A 14,174-nucleotide genomic window follows, 5' to 3' on the forward strand; every position below is an offset into this window, starting at 1 on the left:
CAAATCATGTAGACACTCTTGGATGATAAGAAAGTCTATGTTACGCAATGCACAGGGAACTATCACAGATAAGTTCTATTTAATGTTTTAGCTCATCATGTCACGTGCATGTGTTTGCACCTTTTGTTGGCCCAGAAAACCTTCTGTACGTTCATCTATGGGGTCAACAACGTTTTCACTTCCTGCCTCTTTCTCCGAATGATTTCAATCTTCTGCTGTGTAAACTGCTATTAAAAGGATGCAAATGAAAGGAAATGATACAACCACAGATGACGTCGACACAAGTCTGAAAGGCAAGCTGCCTTGCCGAAAAGTGCTGCACATCGAAAATGCTAAGAGAGGGAAATGTTTATTGATTTTTTTAAATCTAAAAAAATATCAATATCAATTGTGGCATGTTGGCCACACAGTCAGGAGATCAGGACGACCTGGGTTCGAGTCTCCGCTTGGGCACCTCTGTGTGGAGTTTGCATGTTCTCCCCGTGTGTGCGTGGGTTTTCTCCGGGTACTCCGGTGTCCTCCCACATTCCACAAACATGCATGTTAGGTTAATTGGCAACTCTAAATTGTCCATAGGTATGAATGTGAGCGTGAATGGTTGTTTGTCTACATGTGCCCTGCGATAGGCTGGCGACCAGTCCAAGGTGTACCCCGCCTTTTGCCCAAAGTCAGCTGGGATAGGCTCCAGCATACCCCGCGATGGATGAATGAATGAATATACATACATACACTCCTCATCAAAACTTTAAGACCAGTTGAAAAATTGCAAGAATGCACATTTTGCACCGTTGGATCTTAAGGAGGTTTCAATATGCAAAATGAAGAAATGGGAGTGAGACAAAAAAAAAAACTGAGTAAGCAATTTATTGCAACGAAGCATTCAAGTGAAACAGACTGTTCATCAGCTGAACAAATCTTTCAGACCGCAGCGTTGAAAAGCCAAAATCTTGACAAAAATGGAGATTCCGTGTCAGGTATTTACACTGTCATGATCTCTTGATGACAAAGGCAAAAAAACGTTCTCTTTTTGAACTCGGTCACATTGTTGAGCTGCATAAGCAAGGCCTCTCGCAGCACGCTATTGCTACTGAGGTTGGACGCAGTAAGACATTCATTCATAAGTCATTTTAAACATATAAAACATCCTGAGGGTTATGAAAAAAAAAGTCAAGTAGTCGACCCCAAAAAAATGTCACCGACCCTGAGCTGGAGGATGCCACTGACTGTCCATCAAGACACAGGACACATAAATGTTGTTACCGGTGCCGAGGGCAGTCCAATAACCATCAGACGGCATCTGCGAGAGAAGGCTATTATAAGAACATAAAACATCTTCAAAAGCCTATTCTCCTTCAATGCCACAAAATTCCTTGTTTGGAATTTGTATGAGAGCTTCAAACATGGGTCAATGAAAGGTGGAAGAAAGTTTAAAAAACATAAACCTTGACGGTCCTAATGGCTTCCAATGTTACTGGAATGGCTGCAATGACAAGGAGATCCCACCTGACATGTTTTCTATCCACACGGCACAGTGGTGGGTGCGCCACCATTAACCTTCCATGGAACAATGGAGCTTCAGGTTGTGCATGGGTGTCAAACGGCAGCTGGTTATGTGGAGATGTTGCAGGGGGCATCCCTCATGACGAAGGCCCTCGCCTGTGTGGTAATGACTCGCTTTCTCAACAGGGCAACGCTGCAGTTCGCAATACCTGTTCGCAAGGGAAGTTTACAAAAACGGACATCAGTTCCAGAGAGTGGATGCCCTCCATGACCACCACCTGGAGCAACATTCCCACTAGCCTCCTGGAAACACTGGCATCAAGCATGCCCAAACCAATTTTTGACGTTATTAAAAAGAATGGCACAGCTACTCATGACAGAGTGCTTTTTTGAACATTGTATTTGTATTTTAGGAAGTTTTCAGGTTTTTTTGAGCTATGGTCTTACACTTTTGATCAGCTGATGAACAGCCAATGTCAGTTTAATTGTTGTTTGCAATAAATTGCTTATTCAGATTTTTTTTGTCTCACCCTCATTTCTTGCTTTTGCATTCTGAAGCTCTACTTAGAACCTCCTTAAGATCCAACAGCGCAAAATCGAAATGACTGCAATATTTAAATCGGTCTTAACATTTTGATGAGGAGTGTCTATATATTATCATTTGTTTTATTTTTTTTATTTTTCCCATGGGAGGGGGTAATGCCCTGCTGAACTGCTCCCCAGTGCTGGCAGCACTCATGCAGCCCCAGACCATGCCGCTACCGCCACTATGCTCGACTGTAGGCAAGAGGCAATTATCTTGCTACCTACTTGTGTTGGCAGCTATTTGACAATAATGGCTGCGTGTTGAGCCATTTTTAATGGATAGCAGTTCTATCTTGCTATACAAGCCCTACACTGACTACTCTAAAGTGCATCCAAGTTTAATTTCCATAGCATTGTCCCTTGAAAAAATATAATGTTGTACAAGTGCTTGCTGAAAAGGTGAGTGGTATGCTCACTAATCACTTCAGATACTGTATCAATGTAGCCCGCCTGGTTCAGAATGAGAGCAGCGAGCGCTAGCCATCGAGCTAAAAGCACGGACCGTCAACTCAATATGCAGATAACCTCTTCTCCTTAAGGTGTCAGTGAGCGAGGTTTACCAACGTACTCTTACACATCCGTTACATCCACAATACTTCTACAGGTAAAGTACCTATTTTGCACCAGTTTTCCAACACCAGGGTTCAAACCTTAACCCTCATTGGTGCCAGCAGTTTCTCAATAAAGCCACACCACAGTCACTGACCAAAGGTACTGTAAATCTATTGTGCACTAATTCATTTTCCAGGTTTTTCTGAAAACACTTGCGCACATTTGCACAATAATATCCCCGCTTCCCTTCCATCATTCCCAACGTCTCAATGTACTTATTGTGTGGCCATTAGCCAGCCATTGTGTGGCTGCATGATTCCGAACACAACGTCCTCCATCCATTTTCATGGCCATGTTTATGAATAGTATGAATAGCTCCAGCAGAACATGACTTCTAAATAAAAGCGTTGGAGTCCTTACTTACTTCTTTTGTTTTGATGCAGCCAGAATGAGCCATTTGATTCTGCTACGTGGATTTGATTTGGTTACAAGCAGACAGCTGAACACTTTCAACAGAACATATGCCGGCCCTCTCATGCATGAACGCACACACACACCAAACACACAAAACACAACCTTCGCCAGTCACACCTATTGTGTCCTCAGGTGTGCATACTGTACATGTTGTGTGTCAGGAGTGCACGCTGCTTTTTAGCTCTTTGTGCTGTCAGTCACTATTAGTGGTGTGTGGTCTGCGTGTCACACATACGGCCAATCTAGCCATTGTTCCGGTCAGGAGAGAGGAAAGCGGAGTTGACAGACTGCCACTTCTGTAATACTTAAACACACACACACTGAAATGAGGGGGGTGGTGGTGGGCCATCCAAAACCAGCCCTGTCACTGAACTGCACACACATGACAAATACAGTTAATGTGATGAACGTGTCTGAAAACTTTCAGGAACAACATTATTTTGAACTAGGATCGTTGCTGTAGATTATTAGGTGACAGCCCTTTATCTGAAACAAGCAAACCAGCCAACAGCCTATTGATAATACCATTCAGAAGCCATTATAAATCCAAATTGTGTAGGCGAATAGCATTCAAAGCGTTTGGCAGATCCAAAGACAACAAAAATGACTCCTAACTGCAAATGATGTAACATCCATTAAGTGACTAAAAAGACAACAGCAAATGATCACCTTATACAGCAAGTGTAAAGATTCCAAAAATAATAGATTACAAGCACAGACAAACTCCACGTTTGACTCCACATAACAGCGTCAACAACAATCAGTGGCATTGGTTTTCTATTCACCTATTGTAATTCATGGTCGAATGGGAAGAATACGCCAAATAATTGAATCAAATTCCAACACTAAACGCAGGATTGATTTGGAACGGCATCTCTCCTTGGCCCTGCAAAACAGCTGGGGAATAAATAAAAAAGAAATTATATATATATATGTAGAATGTATTTATTTTTTTAATCTACAAATGCTTCAGATTGGGGAAAATGGCCTTTCGGCATGCTTGCAAACACTTATTACACTGCTTTTTCTGATATATGGAGATTGCCCCAGATATCTGTTAAAACAGTGCAATTGTGAGGATAACAAGTCATGCATTGCTTAATATGAATAAGGCAGCTGGAGTGTCTATGATGAGAAAATATTGACAACAAAAGCGATTGCGATTGCTTCACCTGGACTGAAACAAAAGAGAGCTCATTAGGTGTTTCAAAGGTTCATAAGTTGCCTCTTGGAAATAAAAGAGGGAGGCGATGTGAGAAAGACAAAAAGGTGCCACAAAGCTTCTTGTGTGTAGGTAGGGATGCATTGCAACAACACCCAGAAGGACACACACACACACACATACACACACACACACACACACACACACAAAAGGGAAAAAAAAAGCATAAAGAAGCATGCACACACAGGGTTCATTACAATGAAACCGTTGATAAGAGGCCCTTGTGTCGGGGACCCAAACAGCTGTAGTGCATTAGGGGCCGACTGTCAGCAGGGGCATGGGGAGACTGGCTGTAAACAAACCTTAAAGACCCATGAAGACACACAAGTCACACTATTCCACCAAATGGGACGCTTGCATGTCAAGATCTTTGAAAGTAGATCATATGTGAATTATGATTACGCCATTTTCCCTTAAACCAACAAGATCAGAGGACACTGGTAATAGCTAAAAGCTGCTGTGTCCCGTGTTTACGCCAGGTTGACCTTGAATACAGGAGTTGGCATGACTAAATGTCCACTTATCCTCAGTGACAAATGACAAAGAACCAATCCTAACTGATTCAGTGACAGTTATGTCCCAGTTCTTTTGTCTGCCAACAGTTAAAACAAGGTAATTATGGGAGTATTGTGCTGGAATGCTTTTATGTGCCGCCCAAACCAGTTGAACAACTCCATTCCTACATCAGCTGACTGTTATACGTCAGTACAATAGAAAGTCAGCTTAAACTTGCTTCAGTCAACAATATTCCAGAAATATGCATGACTGCCTCTGGTGCCAGGGACTTATCTCCATCCCAGCATGAGCTCACATATCTTCTCTCCTAGGAGAGGAAGACCAAGCGGACGGAGCGCAGCACAGGGAGGCGCAAGATCTGTGTGAAGTGGTTTTATCGTGGGGGGACACAAGTGTCCCCTCTGAAGGCCAAGTGGCGGTCAAGCGACGCTATTAAGATATAGAGTCACTATCTCTTGATGCCAGGTCCCAGTTTATACAGGCAGGTGGGGGCTCCAGACGCTCTCATCTACTCTCATGCACACTTTCTCCAACATAGATGTAAACAGGCCGCGTGTGAATCTCTTGCGGCCACTAATCCACCATACAGGTGAACGGATGCACGAGCCAAAAGATGAATCACTGCTGCTTTTTAACCACCACATTATGCTGGAAATGTATGTTTTAATTCGGACACAAGTGCAGGTGGTCCTCGTTTTACGTAGGCAGAGAAATACGTAGTCGCATCGCTACACTGAGGAAGGACGTCACTTTTGTTCTTTTTAGCTAACTTTTTAACTTTAGCTTCCATTATGTCGCCAAAGCGTGAGACAGAGTGTAAAACACAAGAAAAGTGAAAGTGAAAAGCAAAAGGCTCAGCGAAGAAATTAACATTGGCTTCATGCACTGCCCAAGCCGCTGAAACGGCACGACTGTTAAGGATGGTACCTTTGAACATGTGAAAGAAGAATGAAATGGACAATGATAACTAAGCAGCGTGGTGGTCTCATTATTGAGACTTCTTCCTCCCAATAAAGCTACGTTCGCACTGCAGGGTATGATGCCCAATTCTGATTTTTTGTTCACATTAACTCATTCAATCCCAGCCATTTTTCAAAAGACAGCGGCTTCAGTACCAGCCATTTTAGACAATTTTGACTGATTGTTCAAGGCACAGAATATATTGTGTTCTGTGGCTATATAAACATGCAACCTACCAAAAGAAAGATTAGACTCCCTTCTTTCATCAGGAAAAAAACTATACCAAAATAAACAACACAAAAAAGAGGTTGTTTTACATCCATCCATCCATCTTCTATACCGCTTATCCTCACTGGGGTCATGGGTATGCTGGAGCCTATCCCAGCTGACTTTACATTGAAATAATAATTTATTTACAAATATAACACCATGAGCTATTTACAATTTTCACATTTGGAACTGAACTATGCGCATGCACGTGTATGCGTGCAGAAGGTTACGCATTGTAGGGAAATTTAATATGTCGAGGTCTGTTGTACTATTGTTAACTTTCACATTATCCGGAAGCAGCGTGCTCCATCATAAGTAGTCAGACAGCATTAACACGTGCACGTACTGACTTCCTGTTACAAGCAACCTGGGTTCTACACCCATTTGTTTTTGTTTTTTTTATTGTTTATACTTGTTTATAGCCACCAGAAGAAAGATTTGCACATGTACGAAAGCTTTTTTGTCATACAACAATATTAGCGCAACAGCTCTCTTAGATAAGAGTATAAAATATTGTAATGTCAACGGAATGACGATAAGGCAGGATGATTGTGCACAAATTGGTTTCGATTTCAGCTGTGTCGACAACGACTTTTGTCAACGTCAGTCAGCTAGTCCGAGGGGCGGTGAGATAAGGGGGTTCCCTTGTATAACATAACACAAGAGGCTTGGCATACAACTCATAATGCTAAACATTAGAAGATGATATACAGAAAATCTGCAAGCAAACAAAAAAGAATTCAAAATGAATTAGACTAGCTATTGATTGGTAAAATGCCCGATATTAGAGCCCCTATAGGACACACTCCATTCATTTTATATGACCAATGGCACTATTTAGTTTAAGAAGCCAATTAGAATACATTATCTAATTTCCTACACTTCCTAATCTTCTACCACAAAGGTGCATCACTTATCAAGCTTTGTTTAGCCATTTTTTTATCTACTTCTACTTCAGTTCTCTCTATCCACTACCACTACCGCCACCGCACGCACACATGCATACGCACACACACACACACGCACACACACACACACACACACCTCAAAGCTGTCAAGATGTTGCCTCTTTCAGCATCGGGCTGAATGGGGGGATTTGGCAGCATTCCCTTCTGCTCATTTTTTTTATTTTTATAGAGCACACGTTTATGCATCAAATCTGTGCATTTTGTGTTTCACCACGTCAAGGCACAAGCTCAACTCTGGATTGATGCACCCTGGCAGCCACCCCCCACCCCCCTAACGCACGCCTTGTATACTTGCTCCGAGGGAGAAGTGCGAGGACTGAGGAGGGGAAAAGAGTGAGGACGAAATTCTTTTTTCTGATTTTCTACACAGGCTTTGCGGTCCTTGAAGGCTGTTTATATGTTTTTAAGACTACTGGTGAGAACAAGAAAGAGGAGATGGTGCTATCCACTGCCTGGGGGCTACACTGAGTCTATGCTTAAGCTCCCACTGTTCCACGTTTAACAATAACACCCACTAGTTTTAATTCAATTCTGTCTTTTTTTTTTCTTACTAAATAATCCACTTCCATTTTCTATATGTCGCGCAAATCTAATCTTATCACATACACTGGGTGCAAGAGTACCTTATTCCTTCATCGTGGAGACCTGATAAGGAACAATACATGCCGACTATCTTAGACGAGCAAGAATGCAGAATGAAAGACGATTAAAAAGAAGTTGCACAAAATACAGAGACGATCAACTCAAGTAAGTCAAGGCTTACCTTCCTCATCATCCAAACATAATAGAAGCCAGCGGCCTGCATTCAACAGCATGACGCCTACACCCACTCACCATCATTACCAGACCACAAGCCACCTTGGTGTTAACATTTACATAAACTTTCCATCACATTTAAGTCCTGGGGATGCCTTTGAATCGTGTTTGTGGACTCAAACCATTAACCAACTACGGTCTGCTGGGACTTCCACGTTACAGGTGCCGCGACATTGCACCTAATTTTCATGTGATTACCCTGGTCTGAGACAAGGCGTTGTTGTGCTCCCCTGATTATAATAACAATAACGCCCATTGGCATCCATTAGCAGTCAATATTGAGATGAATACTATCCCATGACAGTGGCTCTGATGAAATGGATTCATGAAATTGACACCTTTGCATCTATTTTAGGAAGATGAAGTGCACTTCTAGGTGTATTTGTGCATGTGCATGTTGTTGCCCCCCCTTCTTTTCCCCTCCCTGTGGGAACACATTGGCACACAGATGGTTAAGCCCACCCTTGTGATGAGTGGGACGGGTGGGAGGTTGGGGAGAGGGTGGGGGGTTGGCGGTGCAGATGGCACAGAGGGCATCGCCAATGGGTCTACATGAAGAAACACACACACACACACATTAATACTGGCAAATGCACATATAGAGAGTTCTAATTGGAGAAGGAGACAGGAGATGTGTGAGGTGCATTGTGCGCCGTGTGCGTGCAACGGCTCTGGCGTTGATCTCGTGTGTCACACAAAGCCCGGGGATCTCGCTGGCACCTCTGCCCACGCCGTGCCACACTGAGAGGCACGGCGAGGCTTGCCAGAGGGTCCTGGCAACACAGCGCATCTAACTCCATCTAGCTTTTTGACATGTATTTCATATACTGTATATCTACGCTACCCACCTTTTGTGTGACACCACATAGAAAAGCAGGTCATAGTGAATGTGTGTCCAACTGTGATTCTAATGTGACCTAAGCAAACAAAACACACACACCGGTACCCCCCCTCATTAGGAAGACCCTACCCCGAGTCTCTAATGGCTGAACCTTTGATATGCAATGACGACTAATTCCCTCCTGTGTTCCATTCTCTGCAGACAGCACCGTCATTAGACCACTGACACGCACACACATGCAATCTAATCATTTAACACATCCAGAAGTTCTAATTCACCCCCCCCCCCCTTTTTTTTTTTTTTTTACCTAATGCTGTGTATTGCCTACCGGGGGACTCACTTTCCCTCACTTGTCATGTAATTAGAACAGTATTTCCATAAAAACATTTGAATGGATCATTAAAAAAAATGTATGAATTCTGGTTTTAAAGGCAATAAGGTGATGCTTAATTTGCTCAAAGCACTGTTTGCCATGTATGCATAAGTTATTCAGTTACTAACCTCACAAAGAAATGGGGGGGGGGGGGGGGAGGGGGGAGATATCCAAATAGTGAAACCCACCAAAACATCCATCATTACTTTGTTTTCCCCCTGAATCATAATCATGACTTCATCTCCACCCATGACCCTGCCTGTGTTTGTTATCAGTCTATTACTATGTCCACAGTCCATTCGGGGGCTATTAAACATGCTGAACAGCCTCACCCCTGCTGACCCCCGCCTGCTAATAGCGTAAAAACACACTCAAGCTCAGCTGGCTGGGGCGGCACACCTCCCTCTTTCATTACAATCCAGTCATGCCAGTCTCTGCCTGTTGATATAATGAAAGTCGTACAAAGCGTCAAGTGGAAAAAGGGGTCATTAGAGTAAAGGTGAAGTTAATACAGTATTTCCAAAGTTACTTAAGCTAGGTATTTCCCTCCCTGTTCCTGGTAACGTGCTAACAATAAAGCCTCATTGGCCGCTAATGTGTTGAATAGTGGCGCCCAGTCAGAAGGTGCGACTATTAGCAGTGGACGTGAAAAGGCTTTGTTTGGTGTGGGAGGCCATGTAACACCCGCGACCGTTTCCACAGTGACCACTTATCACCAATGCATCAGGCAGTCAGGGTGAGAAGCCAAGGCTCCGGTCAGCTATATTGGACGAGTGGAGATAAGGGTGAGCAAACTGTTGACTAAAATCTGGTCAAGAAGATAAAAAGTCGTCGTGTGTTGTCATGCTAAATAAAACCAAATGACTCGTCTTTACCAGGATAGCCTTGTAAAGTTCATTATAGAATGTGGAGAGAAAAAGGTAAACACGTACATCCAACTGTTTACGGACGACCAAAATACTTTCCCAACTTGTGTAAATCTACAATCCTCCTTCTTAGATCTTCACAAAGTTCTTTGTACTGTCCAGTTGTTCAATCCAATGAGTGCTGTCAGACACATTCTTTTCTGCTGCCGAAAAGAAACTATCAGCTGCAGTCAATCACGGTCACTAAGGAGAAGATAACAGGGCTTGGTCTTGTCAAGTTAAAAGACATTCTGAAACCTTCAGTACCGCTCACTCAAAGGCTTGAAGGTGAATGTGTGTATGTAATTGAGCCTGTGCAAAAATAAATTCAAACTTGTGCACCCAATTCTTGTTTTTAAAAAGATTGTGAATGATTCCGCCCTGGAAAAAGACGGTTCAAATACGGGCTTGGCTGGACTATAATAGTGGATTTTTCCCCTAGTAAAAAAAAAACCCGGATCATCTTATTTTCGAGGTCTAGAGATTTATACATGAGAAAATGCATTTGAAGCGCCACCTCTTTGCTCCTCTCTCTCCCTTCTGAGTGTGACACTGCTCTTTAAAAGTACGTTTTCATGTCTTTTAGGGAAATCTGAGCTGGCAGAAATTGCAGAATATAAAAATAACCAATTCAAACCACCTGATGGCATGCCAATGTTCAGACGATGGTCATCAATGCAGACTTATTTAACAACTGCCAAGCACAGGGGTCGGCAACCTTTACGTAATGAATGCCAACTACCGTAATTTTGTTTCAGGGGATACTTTTTTCTCACGCTTTAAACTCTGCGGCTTGTACAGTCATGCGGCTAAAAACTACATTTCCCATGATGCTTCGAGTGCAGTGACGTGGATGAGGCAAGTGGAAGCTAATATCACTTTTTGAAGTCTTATGCGGCGTTCTTTGACACATCTTACGCAAGTTTGATCAAGTGTAAAATTACTACAGCTTCTGTTAGGACTACTCAGACTGTCAACCGTCCACTATTACCAACGCTCAAGCTCAAGCTAAATGGCTAATCTGACTCGAGACAACGAAGAGCTACAAGGAAAGAGAACGAGAGAGACTGACAACGGAGGAATTATGAGGCTGTTCTATTGTGATGCTTGTCAAGATGACTCGAGTGGTTTTAGCTCTCAGGAGGAGGAGGATGGCGATGAATGACTTTTCTGGTAGGCTACTGTTTAACTATCCATGTTACACTCACTGTTCGGCTCTGTTTAACTAGCCATATTACACGCACTGTTCGGCTCTGTTCGGAAAAAAGCATTTATTTACAAAGGTTGAAAAAATCTTTCTGCGTATAGCATCTTTCTGTGTTCTAAATATCCCATGTTACGGCGTGGACACCTGTGGCTCACAGACCGGTGCGGCCTATGTATGTACAAATTTGTTTTTCTCTTTAAATTTACCAGGTACTGCTTACATACTGGTGCGCTCTATAGTCCGGAAATTATGGTAGCAGGGTTGTGATAGTACGTTGGCTAAACCTCACTATCCGACGCCTCAAGAAGTGGAGCCTGTCGTGTGCAAGGATGACCAATGATACACAAGTACTGTAGGTCTACCTTTGAATAAATGACTCCTTTTCAGGAAAATGTTGGGTGCTTGTTTTGAAAATGTCTTTCAACGTTTTTTGTTGTTTTTCACCACATATCAAGCCAGCATTGCTGCAAAGAAGACAAAAGGAATCTGTCCATGCATTAAGGGCAATAAGGTGATGCTTAAGTGATGCATCCAATTAAACACTATTGTTTGTTTCCTTTTGGGGGGGAGGGATATATTGATAGTTAGCTTACAGTGGGAGGAAAAGATATCACATCTCAACGAACGCAGGCCAGTGAGAACTCAGCCAGATTGCATTCACGGTCTTACAGAAAGTCGGATATTTTTAACTCTTTCAAAAATACACATTTTCCCCACTCGGGTGTTAAAAAAATATTCGAGTATTGCGACGGGAGCCTCAGGTAGCCGAGCTCTGGCGAAGCAGCTAAGTAACGAAAAGAGCTCATTCCCAAAAGGCGCTAAGTTTACTTCGGGACATTTTGAGTTATTAAAGGTTTTTCGCAGGACCACTTATGCTTTTTTTGACACTTTGAGTACTTCTTAAACATCAAAGGACTAACATCATGCTTAATTCCAACGACAATTTAAAAAATATTGATCTGTTTCTTTAATTTAATTACAAGTTTTCACTTATTTTTTTAATTGTTTTTATTATGTTTTGTTTTTCCCCAAAACAGGCCTTACATTCGGGTCAATTCATTCTAATCTAATAGCAGGTGTACACTTGTCTTCATGCATCACAGCTACACAAGGTAAGCTGAAATTCATTCAAAAATTAAGCACTTTGGGGGGAAAAAGTGAATCTCCTGAACACTTCTGAGGACTTTAAAAGTATTTTTGTTGTGAAACCTCTAATCATTGTGAAATTTGGTCTCCAAAACAATGTTTTCAGGTATTTTTGACAAGCTCACAGTGGTCCAATAATACTGATTTTGTTGGAAAACTGATGCTGTTTAAATGTAAAGAGTGTATTGAGGAACAAGTTGAACTGGGTGTTAAAAACCTCTAATTATGTTCTGCAAAAAAGTCTGGGTTTTTGTGTCAACCTATAAAGATCAAGCATTTGGATGTTTAGAGAAAGACATTTTAGCAATGCTCACACTATTGATTGGCTGTGTGTCGTGTGTGTACACGTGCACAAGTGAGTGATTACATTAAAAGGTTGGGAAGCCCGGCTCGCTCATTGCCCGTAAAAATGAGGATGTTTTCTTGTCCTCAGTTCAATCAGCGCACCTCTGTCTCCGAGCACATGCACGGCACGTCACAGATGTATGCAACTGGAGTGACATCTGAAAGTTAAACTCTCAAGCCGACAATGCGCGCTCCTTTCCTGGCACCGAAGCGGCGGTGACGATGGCAACACGGGGATGGAGGAAAGGCGGAGACGAAAAGAAAGAAGGGAGGAAATCTTTGGCAAGGGCCTCGTCTTTGAAGCATTTTGGCGGGAGATGACATGTGAAATTAAGAGAGAAGATTTTCACCCACTTTGACTGCGCATTAAACACGACAAAGATAAATGGCGCCCGGGGGGGAGGGGGAGCAAGGTGCAGTCCCTCGACAACACAGATTACCTTGTCTGCTCTCGCTCAGAATCTGTTAGGATCTCAGGTTGTTTGATTAAAGTTTGGCTGTTGTTTTCAGATGCAGGTACTTCCCAACTCTTCCTTTCCAACTTTTCCAACTGCCAACTGGAACACAACGCCTTATTCTATTCTATGCTATCCTTTGCCAAGAAGTAGACGCAGAAATCATTTGTTAGATACAACAGTAATACCAGGATGGTCTTTATCTATGACTTCTTTTCTGCTTTTACTATTTCAACCGGGAATCTTTCAATGTAGCGAGGCATGGTTGGCTCCTTATCACAAGACGTGTGGCTGCTATGTGTTCTGACCCCGTATCAAGTCTTCCTCATATGGCACCGTATCACAACCATATGTTTTTCTAACTCTACACCAGAAATCAACTGTTATTTCCTTTTAATCACGGTGTGGCTGTAACAGGGGTTACGTCAACAAGATGGCTCCAGCGGCAATTAGGCCTATACAAGATGCTGAAGTATGCTATTGGGAAATGTGTCAATAACAGGAAGTAGCATTAATCAAATCGAAAGGAGACCAAACAATTGGGGGAAACTCACACCGATACAAACATAACCTGACAGTATACGCTGAAAGATGCTCACTGATGACAAAAAGCCAATGAAAGAATGGGTTGAGGACAATACAGTAGTGCAAGTTTTTGCATTACAGCATTATAACTATGTCCAGATACCATGCAAATATAACCCCCTGGCGTTGATGATTGGCCCTGACAAGGCGATAGATGCTGGAAAAACAAGTGAAAGGATAATAATATGTTGTTTGAATGCTTGGTAGCATTGCCGTCATTCCTAAAATAGAAATTTTCAAGAAAATAACAGACAATTCATGACTTCAACTATTCCCCCGGAGAAACAAAGCAGCTTCGTGATATACTGTGCGCCACCATCCCGTTTATTGACAACTTTCTAGTGTTATAAATCTACTACATTTTCCTGAAATTTAAAAAATGACAAATCTTGTCTTTTGGACCGTCTATTTGAGCAATTGATCTCAGAGCAGTGTGCCGAGTACATCTTCACAG

General features: G+C 42.5%; 1 protein-coding gene across 1 annotated transcript in view; it reads right to left on the reverse strand.

Annotated features, from left to right (window-relative positions):
* sox5 (SRY-box transcription factor 5) overlaps nt 1-14,174 on the reverse strand; it is a 199,839-nt gene that overhangs the window by 81,335 nt on the left and 104,330 nt on the right. The gene's annotated exons all lie outside the window — the stretch shown is intronic.

Source organism: Dunckerocampus dactyliophorus, chromosome 15 (genome assembly GCF_027744805.1).
Source record: "Dunckerocampus dactyliophorus isolate RoL2022-P2 chromosome 15, RoL_Ddac_1.1, whole genome shotgun sequence".
Taxonomy (NCBI): domain Eukaryota; kingdom Metazoa; phylum Chordata; class Actinopteri; order Syngnathiformes; family Syngnathidae; genus Dunckerocampus; species Dunckerocampus dactyliophorus.